At 43.8% G+C, this 23,882-nt stretch overlaps 1 protein-coding gene across 3 annotated transcripts in view; it reads left to right on the top strand.

Annotated features, from left to right (window-relative positions):
* The first annotated feature begins 22,313 nt into the window (after positions 1-22,313).
* The window catches only part of SLC5A7 (solute carrier family 5 member 7), a 31,133-nt gene continuing 29,564 nt past the window's right edge, over positions 22,314-23,882 (top strand). The window contains exon 1 of one of the 3 annotated variants that reach the window (XM_077296595.1): positions 22,314-22,447. The gene's annotated coding sequence lies outside the window, so the exon portion shown is untranslated. Of the gene's footprint in view, positions 22,448-23,011; positions 23,170-23,761; positions 23,781-23,882 lie in introns of those variants that run through there. The other 2 variants (XM_077296593.1, XM_077296596.1) reach the window with 2 other exon arrangements.

The raw sequence follows: 23,882 nt of genomic DNA, 5'->3' as shown, positions 1-23,882 counted from the left end.
TCGGTAATTATAGGCCAGTAAGTTTAACCTCTACTGTGGGTAAAATCCTGGAGGGCATTCTAAGGGATGCTATGCTGGAGTATCTGAAGAGGAATAACCTCATGACCCAGTATCAGCACGGGTTTACTAGGGACCGTTCATGTCAGACTAATTTGATCAGCTTCTATGAAGAGGTAAGTTCAGGACTGGACCAAGGGAACCCAGTGGACGTAGTATATATGGACTTTTCCAAAGCTTTTGATACGGTGCCACACAAAAGGTTGTTACATAAAATGAGAGTAATGGGGATAGGGGAAAATATGTGTAAGTGGGTTGAGAGCTGGCTCAGGGATAGGAAACAAAGGGTGGTTATTAATGGAGCACACTCGGACTGGGTCACGGTTAGCAGTGGGGTACCACAGGGGTCAGTATTGGGCCCTCTTCTTTTTAACATATTTATTAATGACCTTGTAGGGGGCATTCAGAGTAGAATTTCAATATTTGCAGATGACACTAAACTCTGCAGGGTAATCAATACAGGGGAGGACAATTTTATATTACAGGCTGATTTATGTAAGCTAGAAGCTTGGGCTGATAAATGGCAAATGAGCTTTAATGGGGATAAATGTAAGGTCATGCACTTGGGTAGAAGTAATAAGATGTATAACTATGTGCTTAATTCTAAAACTCTGGGCAAAACCGTCAATGAAAAAGACCTGGGTGTATGGGTGGATGACAAACTCATATTCAGTGGCCAGTGTCAGGCAGCTGCTACAAAGGCAAATAAAATAATGGGATGTATTAAAAGAGGCATAGATGCTCATGAGGAGAACATAATTTTACCTCTATACAAGTCACTAGTGCGACCACACTTAGAATACTGTGCACAGTTCTGGTCTCCGGTGTATAAGAAAGACATAGCTGAACTGGAGCGGGTGCAGAGAAGAGCGACCAAGGTGATTAGAGGACTGGGGGGTCTGCAATACCAAGATAGGTTATTACACTTGGGGCTATTTAGTTTGGAAAAACGAAGACTAAGGGGTGATCTTATGTTAATGTATAAATATATGAGGGGACAGTACAAAGACCTTTCTGATGATCTTTTTAATCATAGACCTGAGACAGGGACAAGGGGGCATCCTCTACGTCTGGAGGAAAGAAGGTTTAAGCATAATAACAGACGCGGATTCTTTACTGTAAGAGCAGTGAGACTATGGAACTCTCTGCCGTATGAGGTTGTAATGAGTGATTCATTAATTAAATTTAAGAGGGGACTGGATACCTTTCTGGAAAAGTATAATGTTACAGGGTATATACACTAGATTCCTTGATAAGGCGTTGATCCAGGGAACTAGTCTGATTGCCGTATGTGGAGTCGGGAAGGAATTTTTTTCCCCATGGTGGAGTTACTCTTTGCCACATGGGGTTTTTTTGCCTTCCCCTGGATCAACATGTTAGGGCATGTTAGGTTAGGCTATGGGTTGAACTAGATGGATTTACAGTCTTCCTTCAACCTTAATAACTATGTAACTATGTAACTATGTAACTGTGTGATGCCATCATGTCAATATGGACCAAAATCTCTGAGGAATGCTTCCAGCACCTTGTTGAATCTATGCCACGAAGAATTGAGGCAGTTCTGAAGGCAAAAGGGGGTCCAACCCGTTACTAGCATGGTGTACCTAATAAAGTGGCCAGTGAGTGTATATATATATATATATATATATATATATATATATGTGTGTGTGTCTCAATTAAATATATATACAGTATATATACTGTATATATGTTTTAACGAACATTTGAGCCCATAAATCCATTAGATGTTGGTTTTGCAAGCCTGCGAGAAAATCTACCAGTACGGATGCCATACGGATTACATACGGAGGATGACATGCGCAAAATACGCTGCCACACCCTGCCTTCAGATGACATGCGGATCCCTATTTTTGGAACATTTCTGCGTATTACGGCCGTAAAATACAGACCGTATTTTCATACACTGAGTGTGACGCCGGCCTTAGGCTGCCGTCACACTAGCAGTATTTGGTCAGTATTTTACATCAGTATTTGTAAGCCAAAACCAGGAGTGGAACAATTAGAGGAAGAGTATAATAGAAACATATGCACCGCTTCTGTATTTATCACCCACTTCTGGTTTTGGTTTACAAATACTGATGTAAAATACTGACCAAATCCTGCTAGTGTGACGGCAGCCTTACAGAAAGGGCAGTAAGTTCCATTGTTCTGTACACATTGTACTTATCGCCCACAGGCCAAACACAAGACACATGTACTGTCAAGTGCTGCCAAGACCCGAGCCTCTACATCGCCAGAGTGCAGAGCCTTGCGTCCCCATGCCGGAATTAGTGGACGCTCCCGAGGACCGTCCGACAAGGGAGCGTGCCACACCAGAGGTGCGGAGAGAAGAGGAACAGCTACTGCAACATCTGGGACCAGAGCGGTAACCTGAATGGATGGTGGAACCTGCATCTCCAGGGTATGTTTCGCCACCATGGGAACCCGAAGATGCCGTGTCCACCTACAAGGAAAACCAAAAGAAAACCTTGTGCCCTAGCAATTCATGGATAAAACTTATTTATTGTTCACTTTAAAACATTGAACGCACAATCAACATGCAGACAACCATGCTAGACTAGAACTATCCCTCACACTGTTATTCTACTAAATAACCCCGCCTTGCAGCGGAGATTGGCACCCTATAATGCATATGAGATAGGCGCCCCCGCTCACCGGCGGCTGTCCCTGTTACTCCTATCTGTCAGCTATGAATAGTGTGATACAGCTAAACCACCACTCCAGCATGACAGGAAAAATGAAATGGACAGTGATTGCCTTTCAAATTAGTAGTCTACGGCAATCATTAGACAGTGTGAAGGAGAGTGTATAACAAGATAACATAAAGTGCAAAAAAGTGCATAATAGACACAAAATACCTCACTATAACTGTTCCCTGCTGTTTACAGCAGCCTACCTGACTGTGGGGGTTGGCACCCTACTGTTCAGCAGATATGGCGCCCCACTCCTCGACGGCTCACCCTAAGGACAGCTCTATAGATAAACTAATATCTTCCAGATGTGTAGCATGGTGGGCCCAAAAACCTGCAGCCACAAACATTAGTCTTGGATAGGCTGAATCTAGTTAACACAACATGAGCACAGTACTGATGTGAGACTATGCTCCCATTCTGTAGCATATAAATATGACAGTTATAACAACGGGGTACTCATCATTTCCGATGTTTGAGGACAAACACCTCTCACCTCAACGCGTTTCACCGATCATCAGGAGGCTTGGATAAACAGATGCTGCATGATGACCACCCATGTCACTACTAATTATAGATAACATGAATGGGCCCTAAACCAATGAGGAGACACCCTCTTAAACCAGTAGAGGTAAAGGAAGCATTTCCATATTAAGGGCCCAAAGTATATACGCCACTTACCCTCTACTTTATAATCATATCCACACACTTGAACTGGCACTTGATCATTGGTCTATCGCTAATGGGCTAATGCCTGCGGGTACCGCCAGACCGGAAGTCCGGTGTCCAGAGCGCATGGAGTCCCGGCATGTGTATGATTGACATTGCGCATGTCCGAATATACAGTAGTTTGAAGGCCATTTTACTGGGGAGCAGTGTGCTAAATCATGTTGCGCATGTCCAGTTGTATTGCGGCGGCCATTTTTCCAGGGATCAGGCATTGCGCATGTCCGGATGTAGTTCAGAGGCCATTTTGCCAGGGAACAATATGCTAACCCATATTGCGCATGTCCAGATGTGTAGCGGCGGCCATTTTGCCAAAGATCAGTCCGGATCCCAGTGCAGTGGAACGCTGATATGCGCTCCATCAATTTTGACCATTGCCTGTTCTGTCACGAAAACAATTGTCTGTTCCAGGCCCTTTATGAAGTAGCCTCCTTGGAACTTGTGCACACGTCTATGTGTGTGTCGCCCTAGTGGTCCGCTTTAGACAATAGAATAGGAGGGGTTGTGACAAGCTGCAAATATCAGTACACAACATAAACGATAATCCCCAATATCTGAACTAATATAGATGTTTAAGAATATGAACAGGAATGATTACATATTACACCTCAAATTCAGGGGAATAAATCATTTCATCATGTTATTACTGCGTATACTGGTAAGAAATTGAAGTTGACAGATGGGTGTTTAGATAACTATAAAAAGATTGATAATCAGCTATCAGTGATATTGAATGATAAGCCATAATAATTTATGGATCCCATTGAAAAATAGGATATACAAGCTGTATCATGACAAGACTAATTCATATTTATTGTACAGGAACCCTTCTTTCATAAAATAATGGTTATTTGGAAGCGCAAATCAGACTTTAGGTGCATGACCTTGTATGGTTCTGAAATTGAAATTAGGCATACTAGGTGTTGAAATCACAATAGGATTAGTGTTCCCCCTAGAGGAAACATGCATATGATGTCTTTTCATTTAAACTCCTTGGAGTGACACAATTAAACCGATGGATCCAGGCACATTCTTTTTGCAACAATAATCTATCAAAATTCCCACCTCGGGGATTTGGAGTGAATGTTTCAATAACACTGAATGAAATGTCACTCACGTTGCCGTAATGTGCCTCATTCATGTGTCTGGCAATAGGGGTATCCCGTTTGTGCCTAATATCCCCAATATGCTCTCCCACCCTCCTCCTCATCTCCCTCCTTGTTTTCCCCACATAATTTTTGGGGCACCCACAAGTGGCTACATACACTAAACCACTGGTTTTGCAATTAGAGAAATCACGCAGATAGTATTTCCTACCATCATATGCACTAATGATCGATCTACATGGCCGCATATACTGCAATTGACACAGTCTCCACATCTGAAAAATCCACATGTTCTACGATCCAACCAGGTGCCCATCGGGGCTGATCTCTTAAAATGACTGTGTACTAGTCTATCTCTAAGTGAGCGACCCCTTCTGTAGGTTACAAGTGGCCGAGGACCAACAAAGTCGGCTAGGTCCGGGTCAGCTGTCAGGATATCCCAGTGTTTGGAAAGAATTCTCATTATCCTGCTGTTTTGACAGTCATATAGTATGTTCCAATGATTCTGGTTTTAGTTAGAGTTGGACTTTCCTTGTGGCTAGGAGTCTGTGTTTGTAGTAGGGAATTTCTTTCCTGCTGGAGAGCATGACTAAAAGCCTCTTCAACAATTCCTCTTGGGTATCCTCTCTCGGTGACCTTTTCTTCTTGTTCACCACTTGTTGTAGGAAGACATCCATGTCAGAGCAGTTCCTCCTTAACCTCAAAAATTGGCCTTTATGGATGTCACTTTTTAGAGCGTTCGGATGGTGGCTCTCCCATCTAAGTAAACTATTCGTACTTGTGGGTGTTAGGGCTAGCGGAACGCACCAAATTATAAGAGAGATGATATAAGGTGCGTTCGCAGCCCGGGGTCCACCATGCAGAGAGTTAACTTCACCCTGTGTGAAGGAAGCAAACCCTGATGCATCACAGGGCCGCGGTACCGCACCAAGAGCGCAAGCAAGAAGTCTCAGGACTCTATCCCAAGACAAAGGATTAGAGTACGTTCAGACCACTTGCGCTCGACACCGCAACCGGGGTGTCAAGAGTAACAGAAAATATAACTTAAATGCACAAGAGTGCGTGCTGTGCTGCTTTGACGGACACCACTAACCACCCAGACTAGGGATAGGAAAGCGCTCTAATAGCACACGGCGCCGCACTGGTGGTCACAGCAATTAGATGCTGTTTCGTGTGTTAATTGCTGATAGCTCAGCCGGGCGCTAGATAGCAGACATCCACCTTACGCGAGCAGTCATACACAAGGGAGGGGATGATTAAAGAACGACTTGCACTCATCAACACACACACGTTTTCAAATGTATAATATGGCCGTGCGACCATGCAAACCTTTTATAGCTGTAGCAAGTTCAGGACCTTCCTAGAGGACCACAGAGAACTGCTACAGTAACTGAGCAACTTCAGGACCTTCCTAGAGGACCAATAGGAGCTACTGCAGTACCTGAGCATGTCACCCCAGACCTCCACTGAGACTGTCCCAGAAAGACCTGCTCGCTGCTGAACATTGCTGGCTACAAGGACAGAGCCTGGAAGGGCAGTAGTAACCAGTCGTCCAGTATCAGCCCGAGCTAGATGCTGGGACTGACGTCTCCGCTGAGCAGACTCCTCTGTGGCTAGAGAAGAATGGGAGACCGCAGCAGAGATGGTTCGATATTCCCCCTGTGCAGAGTCGGGAACTCGACACCTATCTGTGGCTTCACGAAAAATCTGTGATCTTAGTGATCCATTGACATTTCTGGACATCTAGGAATGATAGTGTAGTTTGATTAAGTTCAAAGGTGAACCTCATCCCTATTATGTTGTTATTGAGTTAACCCATAAAATCTTCAAATTCCTGTTGTGTCCCCTGCCATATAACAAAAATGTCATCAATGAATCTTGTTGTGAAATTGGATTCTGGGCTCCCCCGGTGGCCACTTGTGGAATTGAACTTGTGTGCATCATCCCCTCTGTTCACCTGCTCCTATCAGGATGTGGGAGTCGCTATATAACCTTGCTCCTCTGTCAGTTTCTTGCCGGTCAACAATGTAATCAGAAGCCTTCTGTGCTTGTTCCTGCTACTAGACAATTCCCAGCTAAGTTGGACTTTTGTCCTTGTGTGTTTTTGCATTTTGTTCCTGTTCACAGCTGCTGTTTCGTTACTGTGTCTGGAAAGCTCTTGTGATCGGAAATTGCCACTCTGGTGTTATGAGTTAATGCTAGAGTCTTAAAGGAATTTCTGGATGGTGTTTTGATAGGGTTTTCTGCTGACCATGAAAGTGTCCTTTCTGTCTTCCTGCTATCTAGAAAGCGGACCTCGATTTTGCTAAACCTATTTTCATACTACGTTTGTCATTTCATCTAAAATCACCGCCAATATATGTGGGGGCCTCTGTCTGCCTTTTGGGAAAATTTCTCTAGAGGTGAGCCAGGACTGTCTTTTCCTCTGCTAGGATTAGGTAGTTCTCCGGCTGGCGCTGGGCATCTAGGGATAAAAAACGTAGGCATGCTACCCGGCCACTTCTAGTTGTGCGGCAGGTTTAGTTCATGGTCAGTATAGTTTCCATCTTCCAAGAGCTAGTTCTCATATATGCTGGGCTATGTTCTCTCGCCATTGAGAATCATGACAGTTTGACCGGCCCAAAAAAGGGTTAAATTACTGGCTGAGAAAGGAGAGAAAAAAGAAGTCTGCTACAATTTTTTTTTTTTTTTTTTTCCTCTAGTTCTGAGTGTGCTCTTAATTGAATCACTTGCTAGTCTGCCTATACTGCAGCCTTCCTCTCTTTCTCTCCTTCTAATCCTTGAATGGCTCTGTGTTCACCTGTTTCAAATGGATCTTCAGAGTGTAGCTACAGGTTTGAATAATCTCGCCACAAAGGTACAAAATTTGCAAGATTTTGTTGTTCATGCACCTATGTCTGAGCCTAGAATTCCTTTGCCTGAATTCTTCTCGGGGAATAGATCTCATTTTCAAAATTTTAAAAATAATTGCAAATTGTTTTTGTCCCTGAAGTCTCGCTCTGCCGGAGACCCTGCACAGCAGGTCAGGATTGTAATTTCCTTGCTCCGGGGCGACCCTCAAGACTGGGCTTTTGCATTGGCACCAGGGGATCCTGCGTTGCTCAATGTGGATGCGTTTTTTCTGGCCTTGGGGTTGCTTTATGAGGAACCTCATTTAGAGCTTCAGGCGGAAAAGGCCTTGATGTCCTTGTCTCAGGGGCAAGATGAAGCTGAAATATACTGCCAAAAATTCCGCAAATGGTCTGTGCTTACTCAGTGGAATGAGTGCGCCCTGGCGGCGATTTTCAGAGAAGGTCTCTCTGATGCCATTAAGGATGTTATGGTGGGGTTCCCTGTGCCTGCGAGTCTGAATGAGTCCATGACGATGGCTATTCAGATCGATAGGCGTCTGCGGGAGCGCAAACCTGTGCACCATTTGGCGGTGTCTACTGAGAAAACGCCAGAAAATATGCAATGTGATAGGATTCTGTCCAGAAGCGAGCGGCAGAATTTTAGACGAAAAAATGGGTTGTGCTTCTATTGTGGTGATTCAACTCATGTTATATCAGCATGCTTTAAGCGTACTAAGAAGCCTGACAAGTCTGTTTCAATTAGCACTTTACAGTCTAAGTTTATTCTATCTGTGACCCTGATTTGTTCTTTGTCATCTATTACCGCGGACGCCTATGTCGACTCTGGCGCTGCTTTGAGTCTTATGGATTGGTCCTTTGCCAAACGCTGTGGGTATGATTTGGAGCCACTGGAGGCTCCGATACCTCTGGAAGGGATTGACTCCACCCCATTGGCTAGTAATAAACCACAATACTGGACACAAGTGACTATGCGTGTTAATCCGGATCACCAGGAGGTTATTCGCTTTCTGGTGCTGTATGATCTACATGATGTTTTGGTGCTGGGATTGCCATGGCTGCAATCTCATAACCCAGTCCTCGACTGGAGAGCTATGTCTGTGTTAAGCTGGGGATGTAAAGGAACTCATGGGGACGTACCTTTGGTTTCCATTTCATCATCTATTCCCTCTGAGATTCCTGAATTCTTGTCTGACTTTCGTGACGTTTTTGAAGAGCCCAAGGTTGGTTCACTACCTCCGCACCGGGAGTGCGATTGTGCCATAGACTTGATTCCGGGTAGTAAGTACCCTAAGGGTCGTTTATTTAATCTGTCTGTGCCTGAACACGCTGCTATGCGAGAATATATAAAGGAGTCCTTGGAAAAGGGACATATTAGTCCTTCGTCATCTCCCTTAGGAGCCGGTTTTTTCTTTGTGTCTAAGAAAGACGGCTCTTTGAGGCCGTGTATTGATTATCGACTTTTGAATAAAATCACGGTTAAATATCAATATCCGTTACCACTGCTTACTGATTTGTTTGCTCGTATAAAGGGGGCCAAGTGGTTCTCTAAGATTGATCTCCGTGGGGCGTATAATTTGGTGCGAATCAAGCAGGGGGATGAGTGGAAAACCGCATTTAATACGCCCGAGGGCCATTTTGAGTATTTGGTGATGCCTTTTGGTCTTTCAAATGCCCCTTCAGTCTTCCAGTCCTTTATGCATGACATTTTCCGCGATTATTTGGATAAATTTATGATTGTGTATCTGGATGATATTCTGATTTTTTCGGATGACTGGGACTCTCATGTCCAGCAGGTCAGGAGGGTTTTTCAGGTTTTGCGGTCTAATTCCTTGTGTGTGAAGGGTTCTAAGTGTGTTTTTGGGGTTCAAAAGATTTCTTTCTTGGGATACATTTTTTCCCCCTCTTCCATCGAGATGGATCCTGTCAAGGTTCAGGCTATTGGTGATTGGACGCAACCCTCTTCTCTTAAGAGTCTTCAGAAATTTTTGGGCTTTGCTAACTTTTATCGTCGATTTATTGCTGGTTTTTCTGATGTTGTAAAACCATTGACTGATTTGACTAAGAAGGGTGCTGATGTTGCTGATTGGTCCCCTGATGCTGTGGAGGCCTTTCGGGAGCTCAAGCGCCGCTTTTCTTCCGCCCCAGTGTTGCGTCAGCCTGATGTTGCTCTTCCTTTTCAGGTTGAGGTCGACGCTTCTGAAATCGGAGCTGGGGCGGTGTTGTCGCAGAGAAGTTCCGACTGCTCCGTGATGAGACCTTGTGCTTTTTTTTCCCGTAAATTTTCGCCCGCCGAGCGGAATTATGATATTGGGAATCGGGAGCTTTTGGCCATGAAGTGGGCTTTTGAGGAGTGGCGTCACTGGCTTGAGGGGGCCAGACATCAGGTGGTGGTATTGACTGACCACAAAAATTTAATTTACCTTGAGTCTGCCAGGCGCCTGAATCCTAGACAGGCGCGCTGGTCGTTGTTTTTCTCTCGGTTTAATTTTGTGGTGTCGTACCTACCGGCTTCTAAGAATATTAAGGCGGATGCCCTTTCTAGGAGTTTTGAGCCTGACTCCCCTGGTAATTCTGAGCCCACAGGTATCCTTAAAGATGGAGTGATATTGTCTGCCGTTTCTCCAGACCTGCGGCGGGCCTTGCAGGAGTTTCAGGCGGATAGACCTGATCGTTGCCCACCTGGTAGACTGTTTGTTCCTGATGATTGGACCAGTAGAGTCATCTCTGAGGTTCATTCTTCTGCGTTGGCAGGTCATCCTGGAATCTTTGGTACCAGGGATTTGGTGGCAAGGTCCTTCTGGTGGCCTTCCCTGTCACGAGATGTGCGAGGCTTTGTGCAGTTTTGTGACGTTTGTGCTCGGGCCAAGCCTTGTTGTTCTCGGGCTAGTGGATTGTTGTTGCCCTTGCCTATCCCAAAGAGGCCTTGGACGCACATCTCGATGGATTTTATTTCGGATCTGCCTGTTTCTCAGAAGATGTCTGTCATCTGGGTGGTGTGTGACCGTTTCTCTAAGATGGTCCATCTGGTTCCCTTGCCTAAGTTGCCTTCTTCTTCCGAGTTGGTTCCTCTGTTTTTTCAAAATGTTGTTCGTTTGCATGGTATTCCTGAGAATATCGTTTCTGACAGAGGGACCCAATTCGTGTCTAGATTTTGGCGGGCATTCTGTGCTAGGATGGGCATAGATTTGTCTTTTTCGTCTGCTTTCCATCCTCAGACTAATGGCCAGACCGAGCGGACTAATCAGACCTTGGAGACATATTTGAGGTGTTTTGTGTCTGCGGATCAGGATGATTGGGTTGCTTTTTTGCCTTTGGCGGAGTTCGCCCTCAATAATCGGGCCAGCTCTGCCACCTTGGTGTCCCCGTTTTTCTGTAATTTGGGGTTTCATCCTCGATTTTCCTCCGGTCAAGTGGAATCTTCGGATTGTCCTGGAGTGGATGCTGTGGTGGAGAGGTTGCATCAGATTTGGGGGCAGGTGGTGGACAATTTGAAGTTGTCCCAGGAGAAGACTCAGCTTTTTGCCAACCGCCGTCGTCGTGTTGGTCCTCGGCTTTGTGTTGGGGACTTGGTGTGGTTGTCTTCTCGTTTTGTCCCTATGAGGGTTTCTTCTCCTAAGTTTAAGCCTCGGTTCATCGGCCCGTACAAGATATTGGAGATTCTTAACCCTGTGTCCTTCCGTTTGGACCTCCCTGCATCCTTTTCGATTCATAATGTTTTTCATCGGTCATTGTTGCGCAGGTATGAGGTACCGGTTGTGCCTTCCGTTGAGCCTCCTGCTCCGGTGTTGGTTGAGGGTGAGTTGGAGTACGTTGTGGAAAAGATCTTAGACTCTCGTGTTTCCAGACGGAGACTCCAGTATCTGGTCAAATGGAAGGGATACGGTCAGGAGGATAATTCTTGGGTCACTGCCTCTGATGTTCATGCCTCCGATCTTGTCCGTGCCTTTCATAGGGCTCATCCTGATCGCCCTGGTGGTTCTGGTGAGGGTTCGGTGCCCCCTCCTTGAGGGGGGGGTACTGTTGTGAAATTGGATTCTGGGCTCCCCCGGTGGCCACTTGTGGAATTGAACTTGTGTGCATCATCCCCTCTGTTCACCTGCTCCTATCAGGATGTGGGAGTCGCTATATAACCTTGCTCCTCTGTCAGTTTCTTGCCGGTCAACAATGTAATCAGAAGCCTTCTGTGCTTGTTCCTGCTACTAGACAACTCCCAGCTAAGTTGGACTTTTGTCCTTGTGTGTTTTTGCATTTTGTTCCTGTTCACAGCTGCTGTTTCGTTACTGTGTCTGGAAAGCTCTTGTGATCGGAAATTGCCACTCTGGTGTTATGAGTTAATGCTAGAGTCTTAAAGGAATTTCTGGATGGTGTTTTGATAGGGTTTTCTGCTGACCATGAAAGTGTCCTTTCTGTCTTCCTGCTATCTAGAAAGCGGACCTCGATTTTGCTAAACCTATTTTCATACTACGTTTGTCATTTCATCTAAAATCACCGCCAATATATGTGGGGGCCTCTGTCTGCCTTTTGGGAAAATTTCTCTAGAGGTGAGCCAGGACTGTCTTTTCCTCTGCTAGGATTAGGTAGTTCTCCGGCTGGCGCTGGGCATCTAGGGATAAAAAACGTAGGCATGCTACCCGGCCACTTCTAGTTGTGCGGCAGGTTTAGTTCATGGTCAGTATAGTTTCCATCTTCCAAGAGCTAGTTCTCATATATGCTGGGCTATGTTCTCTCGCCATTGAGAATCATGACAGAATCTATACCAAACATTGACATACTGATGCCACCATTTTGTGTCAGCAGTAAAGACAATGGTTTCCTCCCACCAGCCCAGTAACAGGTTCGCAAATTTGGATGTTCTGAGAAGTTCGGACATTAAAGTGTTGCATTTCAAGTTTTACTGTGACTGTGCATCTGCTCATTCATCTAAGTGAGTCGCCCCATGGGCTAGGGATACTCGGTACCGGGTCCTGCGGTTCACAGGGGGATGTCATCGTGGCTGTGACCTGGTCCGTGGCCCTGGGTGCCCATGTAAAAGGGAAAGGTCTTTAAAGGGATAAAGTTTATGTTCGTGATGCCACCTGTGGTATTCGGTCAGGGTGACCGATGCTGCTTTAAGGGGTCCGATGGGGTGATGTTATGGCAGCTAGATGATATACCTTCCCAGAGGTGAAGTATATCCCCAGGGCTCCCGGTGTGTAGATGGTAGTATGGTGAGAGGTGCAGAAAAGAACAAGGACACAGGATTGCAGTCTCTTTACTTTGTTTACTGTTGGTTTCAGCAGCCACAGTCCAGGGCACCAGACGAAAGGGCAGGTAGGGTCCGGCCGGTTCAGAGGCAAGTCCAGAGTCCCCTTATCCAGGTGGAGAATAGAAGCCTTCCTTTGCACTGTAGTGGTGTAGTCTCTTACTGCTAAGCTTCACATAAGGTCCTCACAGATGTTATTTCTCTCTCTCTGTCCCCCGGATAGGATAGGACAAAACCCGTATGACTGGTGGCTTGAGCCTGTTTATAGGATCTCTTAGATGATCCGGCTCTGCGGGATGTCACCCTGCCCCCTGGGTGTGGGTGCGGACAGGTAACGTGCAATTAGCCGTCCTGCCGGTCTCTGATGTAAGGCGTGGAGGTCCTTACAACCTCGGTGTTCCGGCTACTGGTGTTTCTGCACCTCAGAAGGAGGCAGCCTGCTCGGGGCTGGTCCCCTTCTGGTATCCTCTCCTGTGCTTCCTCTCCTGCATGCTTGCTGCAATCAATTCTGCTTTCTAAATGTCTCTTTCCGGGAGCTGCAGCTCTGGGGGCAGGCACAGCTTCGTAAACCCTCTGTCCTCCTTAGATGGATGTCTGGAACTAAATAACTTTCCCTCCAAACTACCAGTTATATATATATATATGGGGAGTCATCTAGTAAATAGGATCAAAAGCTCCCCCTGATGGCCTGGAGTGTGAATGTGTTGCATGTTTGTGGTACCTGGTTGCAGTTATCCTTTCTTGCCTCCAAATGTAGCATCACTCTCCCCGAGAGGAAAGCAACGCCACTGTGATGACCAGGACCCTGGGGCGCCACATAAGGAGCATTACAGTCCCCAGTATGTAGAGAAAAGGATGCTCCACAAGATCCTGAGTGTGTCTTTGAGTGGAGGCCAGGGCTCAGGTGTTTCGGTGTCCTTGGTTATGACTACAAACCTGGCCGACCTTTACACATAATAGAGCAGGGGTTGGAGATTACTTTTCCCAAGGGGCCACATGAGAGACTGTGCCTGTTGTGGAGGCCGAAGCAAAAGGCTGAAATTAGTTCTGCTCAATATTAGCATATTAATTATATTATTTTTTATATGAATTTTATGACTTAATATTGAAAAGAATTAGGGATGCTGACATTACCCTATATACAATATGAGACCCCACGTGACCGCCTCAATCAATAACCAAAGCAATCAACCTATGAAGCTCTTATACATGTAAACCATAACAAAAAATCCCTGAACATATATAAATATATACAATATAGATACTAGTGGGCTGAGAGGTATTATCAATATTTTTCAACAATGTGACAAGAAAAAAAAAACCAACAAAGTCCAAGAAGAAGTCTTTGTAAAGCAAAGAATAACCCATCAGATCATAAATGGCCGGTCAATTGGCAGTGTAATTAATACCACAAAACATCCATATACCTCGATGTCACATATCTATAGACATGGACTATAGATATATATATATATATATATATATATATATATATATATATATATATATACAGTGGGTACAGAAAGTATGCAGACCCATTTAAATTTTAAATTTTTCACTCTTTGCTTCATTGCAGCCATTTGGTAAATTAAAAAAGTTCATTTTTTTTCTTATTAATGTTCACTCTGCACCCCATATTGACTGAAAAAAGCAGAAATGTAGAAATTTTTGCAAATTTAATAAAAAAGAAAAACAGAAATATCCCATGGTCATAAGTATTCAGACCCTTTACTCAGACACTCATGTTTAAGTCACATGCTGTCTATTTCCTTGTGATCCTCCTTGAAATGGTTCTACTCCTTCATTGGAGTCCAGCTGTGTTTAAACTGATTGGACTTGATTTGGAAAGGCACACACCTGTCTATATAAGACCTCACAGCTCACAGTGCATGTCAGACAAAATGAGACTCATGAGGTCAAAGAAACTGGCCAAGGAGCTCAGAGGCAGAATTGTGGCAAGTCACAGATCTGGCCAAGGTTACAACAGAATTTCTGCAGTTATCAAGGTTCCTAAGAGCACAGTGGCCTCTATAATCCTTAAATGGAAGAAGTTTGTGACCACAAGAAGTCTTCCTAAACCTAGCCGTCTAGCCAAACTGAGCAATCGTGCGAGAAGAGCCTTGTGAGAGAGGTAAAAAAGAACCCCAAGATCACTGTGGCTGAGCTCCAGAGATGCAGTAGGGAGATGGGAGAAAGTTCCACAAAGTCAGCTATCACTGCAGCTCTCCAACAGTCAGGCCTTTATGGCAGAGTGGCCCGACGGAAGCCTCTCCTCAATGCAAGACATATGAAAGCCTGCATAGAGTTTGCTAAAAAACACATGAAGGACTCCCAGACTATGAGAAATATGTTTTTTTGCAAAAAAATGTATACTAAGCTGCTCCACCAAATCGTCAAGGTATACCCTTATAGAGCAGTCCTAACTAATGTATAGAATCCCTATCTGATGTGTTTAAAACCTGATCATCTGTATAGTACCTGTATAAGCAGAGTTCAGAGAAGGACTATCCATGTGGACATGCAGGATGGAACAGCTTAAATGCAAATGACCCACAGAGGAGTGGTGGACTCCCCAGTCTTGTAGAAACAAGAGAACAATTATAGAACCAGAAACACATGGGCCACTTGTACATTGAACAAGTCTGTAGGAACCTGTTCACACCACCAGAAAACTTGAAGACACAAAAGAGCACAGTGAGGTCAAAAATACTCTGACGATTTGGTGGAGCAGCTTAGTATACATTTTTTTGCAAAAAAAGTATCAACTAAATACCCTGTTTTCTTTACATCTTTTGACTAGCACTTGCTGATTACTGTGATTTTTTTTACAACAGAGTATTTTTGACCTCACTGTGCTCTTTTGTGTCTTCAAGTTTTCTGGTGGTGTGAACAGGTTCCTACAGACTTGTTCAATGTACAAGTGGCCCATGTGTTTCTGGTTCTATAATTGTTCTCTTGTTTCTACAAGACTGGGGAGTCCACCACTCCTCTGTGGGTCATTTGCATTTAAGCTGTTCCATCCTGCATGTCCACATGGATAGTCCTTCTCTGAACCCTGCTTATACAGAAACTATACAGATGATCAGGTTTTAAATACATCAGATAGGGATTCTATACATTAGTTAGGACTGCTCTATAAGGGTATACCTTGACGATTTGGTGGAGCAGCTTAGTATACATTTTTTTGCAAAAAAACGTATCAACTAAATACCCTGTTTTCTTTACATCTTTTGACTAGCACTTGCTGATTACTGTGATTTTTTTTACAACAGAGTATTTTTGACCTCACTGTGCTCTTTTGTGTCTATGAGAAATATGGTAATCTTTGTGCGTGTCTGCTAATTGTTCCTGCACCCCTCGTCCTGTGACCGTCTTTTGTCCAAAACTTCACATAGAAACTACCCCCAACCCTCTTCAAGCATTGAATATGAGATATTAAAGTAATGAATCTTATATTATTATTATGAACCTTGCAAGAAAGGTGTTATAGTCACAGGATGTTGCTCATTTGGGTGTAGCAGACACATACTTCCACTAGATTACACTTTGAATTACCATATTAAATGTTAGTGTAAGGCGTTAGAGGTAGAAGTCACGTTCTAATTGTGTTCCTACAAAACAGGATGACATAGACATTTACATTTCACACACTTTTATTATTATTATTATTATTATTATTATTATTTATACAGCACCATTAATTCCATGGTGCTGTACATGAGAAAGGTATTACATACAGAGTTATAGATATAATTTACAGTAAATGAATTTTGCGGGCTTACATTCTACGGGATAATGGGGAAGAGACAGAAGGTCGGGGGTGCAGCAGTTCTGGTGGTGGTGAGGCAGCAGCTCAGGTGGTGAGGCAGCAGAATGGTTATTGCAGGCTGTAGGCTTTCCTGAAGAGATGGGTTTTCAGGTTCCGTCTGAAGGATCCAAGGGTGGTGGATAATCGTACGTGTTGAGGCGTGGAATTCCAGAGGAGGCGGTTGTGTGAGGAACGAATAAGTGTGGTGGAGAGTAGGAGGTCTTGGGAGGATCGAAGATTGCGTGAGGGAAGATATTGGGAGATTAGTTCAGAGATATAGGGAGGGGACAGGTTGTGGATGGCTTTGTATGTAGATCAATGTTAGTAGTTTAAACTGGATTAGTTGGGGAATTGGGAGCCAGTGGAGGGATTTGCAGAGAGGAGAAGCAGGGAAGTAGTGATGAGAGAGGTGGTTTATGCAGACAGCAAAGTTGAGGACAGACTGGAGTGGTGCAAGAGAGTTAATGGGGAGGCCACAGAGGAGGGTGTTGCAGTAGTCGATGCGGGAGATGATTAGAGCATGCACAAGAGTTTTAGTAGATTGAGGGCTGAGGAAGGGACGGATTCTGGCAATATTTTTGAGTTGGAGGTGACAGGAGGTGGCAAGAGTTTGGACGTGTGGTTTGAAGGACAGGGCAGAGTCGAGAATTACTGTGAGGTAGTGGATTACAGGTGCGGGAGAGAGCGTGATGTCATTTACCATAATAGATAGATCAGGTAGGGGACATACGTGAGATGAAGGAAAGATGATGAGTTCAGTTTTGTCTACATTGAGTTGTAGGAAGTGAGAGGTGGAGAAGGAGGATATGGATGATAGACACTCCGGGATTCAGGACAGCAGGGTGGTGACATCTGGGCCAGAGAGGTTGATCTCAGTGTCGTCCGCATACAGGTGGTACTGGAAGCCATAGGACTTTATGAGTTGTCCTAGGCCAAGGGTATAGATGGAAAAAAGTAGGGGCCCCAGGACAGAGCCTTGAGGGACACCAACAGAGAGAGGGTTGGATAAGGAGGTAGTGTGGGAGTGGGAAATGCTAAATGTGTGGTCAGAAAGGTAGGAGGCAATTCAGGACAGGGCAAGGTCTTTGATGCCAAGGTACGAAAGAATCTGTAGCAGTAGGCAGTGGTCGACTGTGTCGAATGCAGAGGACAGGTCGATAAGGAGGAGGATGGAGAACTGTCTGTTGGCTTTTGCTGTAATTCATTAGTAATTTTGGTCAGGGCAATTTCGGTGGAATGGTGGGGGCGGAAACCAGATTGGAGGTTGTCAAGGAGAGTGTTAAATGAGAGGTGGGAGGAAAGTTGAACATGGACATGCTGCTCAAGGAGTTTTGAAGCAAACAGGAGAAGTGATATGGGGCGATAGCTGGGCATAGCAGTTGGGTCAAGCCAAGGTTTGTTTTTTTGAGGATGGGTGTGCATGTTTGAAGGCAGAGGGGAAGATAGCGATAGGTTGAAGAGATGGGTTAGGGCTGGAATGAGCATGTTAGTGAGGTTGGGAGTGGGTGGGAAGGGATGGGGTCAAGTGCACAGGTGGTGAGTAGTAATAAATATAGCCAACTAACATGGTAACAATAATTAACACAGAAATCTGTACCATTAATATGAAAAGGACCTAATGACCTATCATCAAAATACATATTATCAACGAAAAAACAGATGATACAAGGTCACACAGTATCATATAAAAATATAAACTTTATTGAAAATTACTAAAAACCAATGCATGGAGGTGATACAGATAATGGCGCCACAGCGAAATACGCCGCAATAAACGCCAGAGGCGCGTACACAGGGATATCAGTCCTCAATACGTAATATACATTATTAATTAAAGGTATAATCCAAAAAACAGAATAAACAGAGCAAAAGAAAACTAAAAAATAAGCAAACCAAACTAAAGATAACAATATATAGCCTAATCACTGTGTAGTAAGAACTGAGTTACTGGCAGAAATGCACTAGAAATAGAAATAATCAAAAGACCTTACGCAGAGGTACACCTGATATATTAGCAGTGTACTATGTAAACATCCATATTGGATATAAAACCACTGTCACACAAAGTGGCAGTGAGAAGCACCGCTACCGGTCTCTAGTGTACACAGATACCGCCGCAGAAAAGTACCCACTGCAAGAGGACTGGAACTCCCGTGGACGCGCCTCCGCCCCAACGCGCGTTTCGGTAATAAACCTTCGTCAGAGGAGACTCTCCTTCAGGCCCTGGGATCCATATTCATGTAATAAATAAAGAATTAAAATAAAAAATATGGATATACTCACCCGTCCGGGGGCCCCTGGACCTTACCGATTGTAACCGGCAGCCTCCGTTCCTAAGAATGAGCAGTTTAAGACCTTCGATGACGTCGCGGCTTGTGATTGGTCGCGTGCCGCTCATGTGACCGCTCACGCGACCAATCACAGGCCGCGACATCATCGCAGGTCCTAAACTCCTCATTGAGGAAAAAGACTTTCGTCCGCAGCCCGGCCGAATGCTAGTGTGAGGCTAGCCTTACACAGTGTTGTTTTCACCTCTGCATACATTACACAGTGTACACACTTGTCCATGGATTTTATTACTGACCTACCAGTATCTGCAGGCAAGACTGTGGTTTTGGTGGTTGTAGGTTTGGTAAGATGGTTTACTTTGTCGCATTACCGGCACTTCTGAATGCCAAGACTCTTGCTCAGGTGTTTATAAATGAGATTGTGAAGCTTCACAGGGTTCCCTCCGATGTGGCGTCAGATCAGGGGACTCAGTTTGTTTCCAAGTTCTGGAGGGCATTCTGTTCTCAACTGGGGGTGCAGCTATCCTTTTCCTCTGAATTCCATCCCCAGTTGAATGGACAGACCGAATTAATCAGAATTTGGAGACTTACCTCATGTGTTTTGTCTCCGAAAATCAGGAGGATTGGGTATCCTATTTACCTCTGGCAGAATTTGCTATTAATAATCACCATCCAGACTCCACTGGCATACGATTACCATCCACAGTTTGGTACTTTTAGAGGGTGAGGGGCTTCGGGAGTTATGGAGGAAGAACATTTTGCTTTGTTGCTCTCCTCAGTGTGGCGGGGGTTCTGAGTAATTTGAAAATTATGGAGACAGGTACAAACATATGGCTGACAGAAGAAGCTTTCCAGGTCTGGACCTGAATGTGAATGACTTTGTGTGGCTGTCACCAGGAACATCAAGTTGAAGGTTCCTTCCTGGAAGTTGGGATCTAGATTTATTGATCTGTTGTGAATTCTGTTGTGGGTTCTGCTCTTGGGCTCCCTCCGGTGGTTATAAGTGGTAGTGCTGCTGTTTGTCCTTCACAACAGTCATCAGCTGCTTCCACTTTGGACGGGGCTATTTAGTCTGGCTCCTTCCTTTAGTGAGTGCCAGTTGTCCATTGTTTTCTAGGGATCCACATCTCTGCTTGGTTTCTCCTTCTGGATTGTCCAAATCATCAAAGATAAGTCCTGGCTCTGTTTTTGCAGTCCACATGCGGTGGACTTAATAGTTCTGTGAATTGCTATGTTTTTCTTGTCCAGCTTTGTCTGTGTAAAGATTTATTCAGCCAAGTTGGAAGCTCTGGAGTCACAGAGTTACCCTCCATGCCTTTAGTTAGGTGTGGAGATTTTTGTATTCTCTGTGGTGGATTTCTGTCCTGTCTTTCCTTTCTAGGTAGCGTGGCCTCCTTTGCTAAATTCTGTTTTCAGTCTGCGTTTGTAATTTCCCTCTCCTCTCACAGTCAATATTTGTTGGGGGCTGCCTTTCCTTTGGGAATTTTCTCTGAGGCAAGATAGTATTACTGTTTCTTTCTTTAGGGGTAATTAGTCCTCCGGCCATGACGAGGTGTCTAGGGAGTGACAGGAACATCCCACGGCTACTTCTAGTTGATGTGTTAAGTTCAGGGTCTGCGGTCAGTATAGAGGCCACCTACTCCAGAGCTCGTCCATGCTGCTCCTAGGCCACCAGTTCATAACATTGATCCCTATAAAATAACTGCCATCATTAACCCAGCAGCCTTTCGACTTGAGCTACCTCAGGCCCTTAAGATCCACAATGTCTTTCACAGCTCTTTGCTCAAGAAATATGTGGAATCTCTTAAGTCCTCATCCCTACCGCCACCCCTAATAATAGTTGATGGTAATCTAGAGTTTCAGATTTTGAGGATTGTAGATTTTTGCTTCCAACGTCGTTACCTACAATACTTGGTCCACTGGAAGGGTTATGATCCAGAGGAAAAGATGTGGGTTTCAGCATCAGAGATGAATGCCCCCAGGCTGGTTCATTCATTCCACATCTCTTATCCTGAGAAACCTGGTCCTGGGTGTCTGGAGGCCACTCATAGAGGGGAGGTACTATCACATACAGACAGTCACCCTACATCTGGCAAAAAGTCTCTGGGTTTGGCATTGCAGATGTCTTCTTAATCCTTCTGACTGTTGAACCTAGCGGCAACCTCCTTCCGGCTCTAATTAACACACCTGCCCTTGGTGTTTATAAACTCCCAGCCTGCTTCAGTGAGTCACCGGTGATATTCACTTTTTACCTTGTGAAGGATTGGAGCTGTAGCTGTCGGCTAACTTCCTCTCTGTTGCTCTTGGAAGACATTTGGTGTGATCTCTCTGTAGTCTGCTAAAGCTAAGTTCCTCTCTCCTAGTTTGCCTCCCTTGTTATCTTTAGTTATCAGTGGGGACTGTACAGTGCTCATTTCCCCCTCCCCATGCAGGGACTAGCTCTAGAGATATACAGGGCTTAGGTTTCCTGCTCGGTGATTGGTGTGGAACAAATTTAGGGAAGGTAGGGTAGGCAGGGTGTTATAAGATCTGCCTATGGGTCTCCACTCCCCCATTCCCTAATGTTTGGGCTTCCTTTCCCTCATCCCTTCATGTTGCACTTTCACTGTGCGTGACAATTTCTGAGTTCAATATATATATATATATATATGTATGTATATATATATATATATATATATATATATATATATTTATTAGTTAAACACCTCAGTATTGCAAAAGTTTTTAGATCAAAATCATCAATTGCAGATTTGGAGGTGATCATCTCATACGACCCTAAATTATAAGGAATGACCTGATGTTCCATGAGTCCTCCTCAGTTTACCCATGACTTGGCAGTTGATACAATTAATTGAGCAGTTTACAACACAAATTATTGAGACAATGATGTGAATCATCCTGTTAAAGACTATTTCCTACAACCACTTTTATTTCAAACCATCAATGAGTGGCTTCAATGTATCTCAAAGACTAAATGTGAGCAACATTCAAATTAGACATTTTGTTAATAGCATTGTTTTTTATTTAGTCTGTTTCACTATATTAGAATTTTCATTATGTTAACAAGAATGTGATGACCTGTTTCCTCAATCAATCTTTGAATTGTATTTGACAGCTGAGCCTTAAAAGTGCAGTCAAAGACTAACCATTGAGAAAAAATCCTTTCTCCCTTAATCAGTCAAATGGAAGCGGTGGAGAAGTATTCTGCAGTGCGTCATGCCCAGAAGATGCATTAAATGTCGTGCAGGAATGGACGTGGATTTATAGAGGTGTGCCTGGGTTATTTTAAGCTTTTGATGATGCCTATCCCTATTTTTATCACTAGACCATTTTTTTCACACAGTCGCTTTCCCCTTCCCCCTTAACTGTTTCCCCATAATTATTCATTTATTCTTCTCAAAAGCCATATAGCATTTTCTGACGTCCACCAACTGATCTATGACGAACAACGTTCCAGCTTTATAAGAATTTTCTTTTAATAAAGCCAATACGTTCTCAGTTGAGTCCAGTTTGTCAAGAACATGCCCAATTAAGTATCTAATAATCTTATAATAATCCCTACTATTAAATATTTTGTAAAAATTGGAAAAGGCAAAGACATTCTACAGGAAGAGGATTTGCTGCACTGGAAAGACAAGATTGTCAAGCATTCCACAGGTAAGACTAAGACTTTATTACTATAAATGGAAGCCATGACTTACATGACTATATACTGTCAGCCAAGACTAAACCTATGTTCATTCCTTGGTTGTATGACTACATACTCTCTGCCAAGACTAGACCTATTGTATGTCCATCCCTCGGTTGTATGAATGAATACTCTCAGCCAAGACTAACCCTAGATCTAATGCTTAGTTTTATGACTACATACTCTTAGCCAAGACTAAACCTATTTCTATCCCTCAGTTGTATGACTAAATATTCTCAGCCAAGACTAAAGCTATTTCCATCCCTCTAGTGACTACTTGTTTAGATTAAGCATTTTCCAATTCTGTAGTTATGATTAGGACCTAGGACAGTTCCACTGTAATAATGGATGTATTACCACAATAGCCAGACTGAAATTACATCAGACTCTGCATTTTCTTACGGAACATGATATATAGCCTCCACCTTCATGAGTTAAAAAGAATACATTTTCCCTAGAATTTTGACAGTATGATTTGACAGAGGAAAGCAGACTGCAGCTCTCAGGGGGTGGATTTTCTTTTTTAGTTGAATGAGAAGGGAATAGTGGAGTATAGGAGCAGCAGGGGGATAGTGCTCCTGCTTGTGAAGCAGGGTGTGTGCAGCCAGATGCAGAGCAAGGGAGTGGGCATAGACTGTGACTCGGAGGTGGCTGCTGAATGATGACAAGTGTTTGATGACCTATGCATAATGTGAGTATGAGACATTGGCAAAACCTAGGTATTTTCTAATTGATTAATATTTGCTAATTCAAAAATATATTTCAACTTTAATAGAAAAGTGCAAAGACTGATTCTGAAAAAGCTGATTCTTATCATGACCAGATAGGGCACATTTGTATAGTTGTTACTATTGTGAAACCATTGACTGGTTTAATGAATAAGAGAAAAAATGACAACAAGCAGTATAACTTTTTATCCTTTTACAGGGTCTTGTCTCCTTTTGTTTCATAGTTAGCAGATGCTTTGGACAATATTTTTTTAAACTGTGATTTTTCTTTTTGCATGTATTATATATGCATTGTATATTAGTATTAGGTGGGAGCAAGAGATAAATCAAGTTTCTTATCTGGGAACAATATTTATACCACATTCTAGCTGAACGTGAGATCTATAGCCATACATCCAGAATTACAATGATATACTGTTAGTTATGATCTGCTAATACACCCTATAGAAGTAAAATTGGATTTCTTGCCTTTTTATGGTGGAGTGATGCAGAGAAATCCCTAGCATTGTGAGACAGGCGGGAGTGATTGATGAAAGTAGGAGCTGGGTGCAGGCAGAGGAGCAGCTCTTTACAGGTGACTGACTTGTTGATATTTTCCTGTGACTTCCTAGATGGTTATTATCCTGCATAGCGGTACTGTGTCAGGAGGGATGTTAAGTTGATTGTCTCTATCTTT

The sequence above is a fragment of the Ranitomeya variabilis genome, chromosome 3, assembly GCF_051348905.1.
Source record: "Ranitomeya variabilis isolate aRanVar5 chromosome 3, aRanVar5.hap1, whole genome shotgun sequence".
NCBI classification, from domain to species: Eukaryota; Metazoa; Chordata; class Amphibia; order Anura; family Dendrobatidae; genus Ranitomeya; species Ranitomeya variabilis.
Note: the sequence above shows the minus strand (reverse complement) of the source record. Positions and strands in the feature narration are given on the sequence as shown.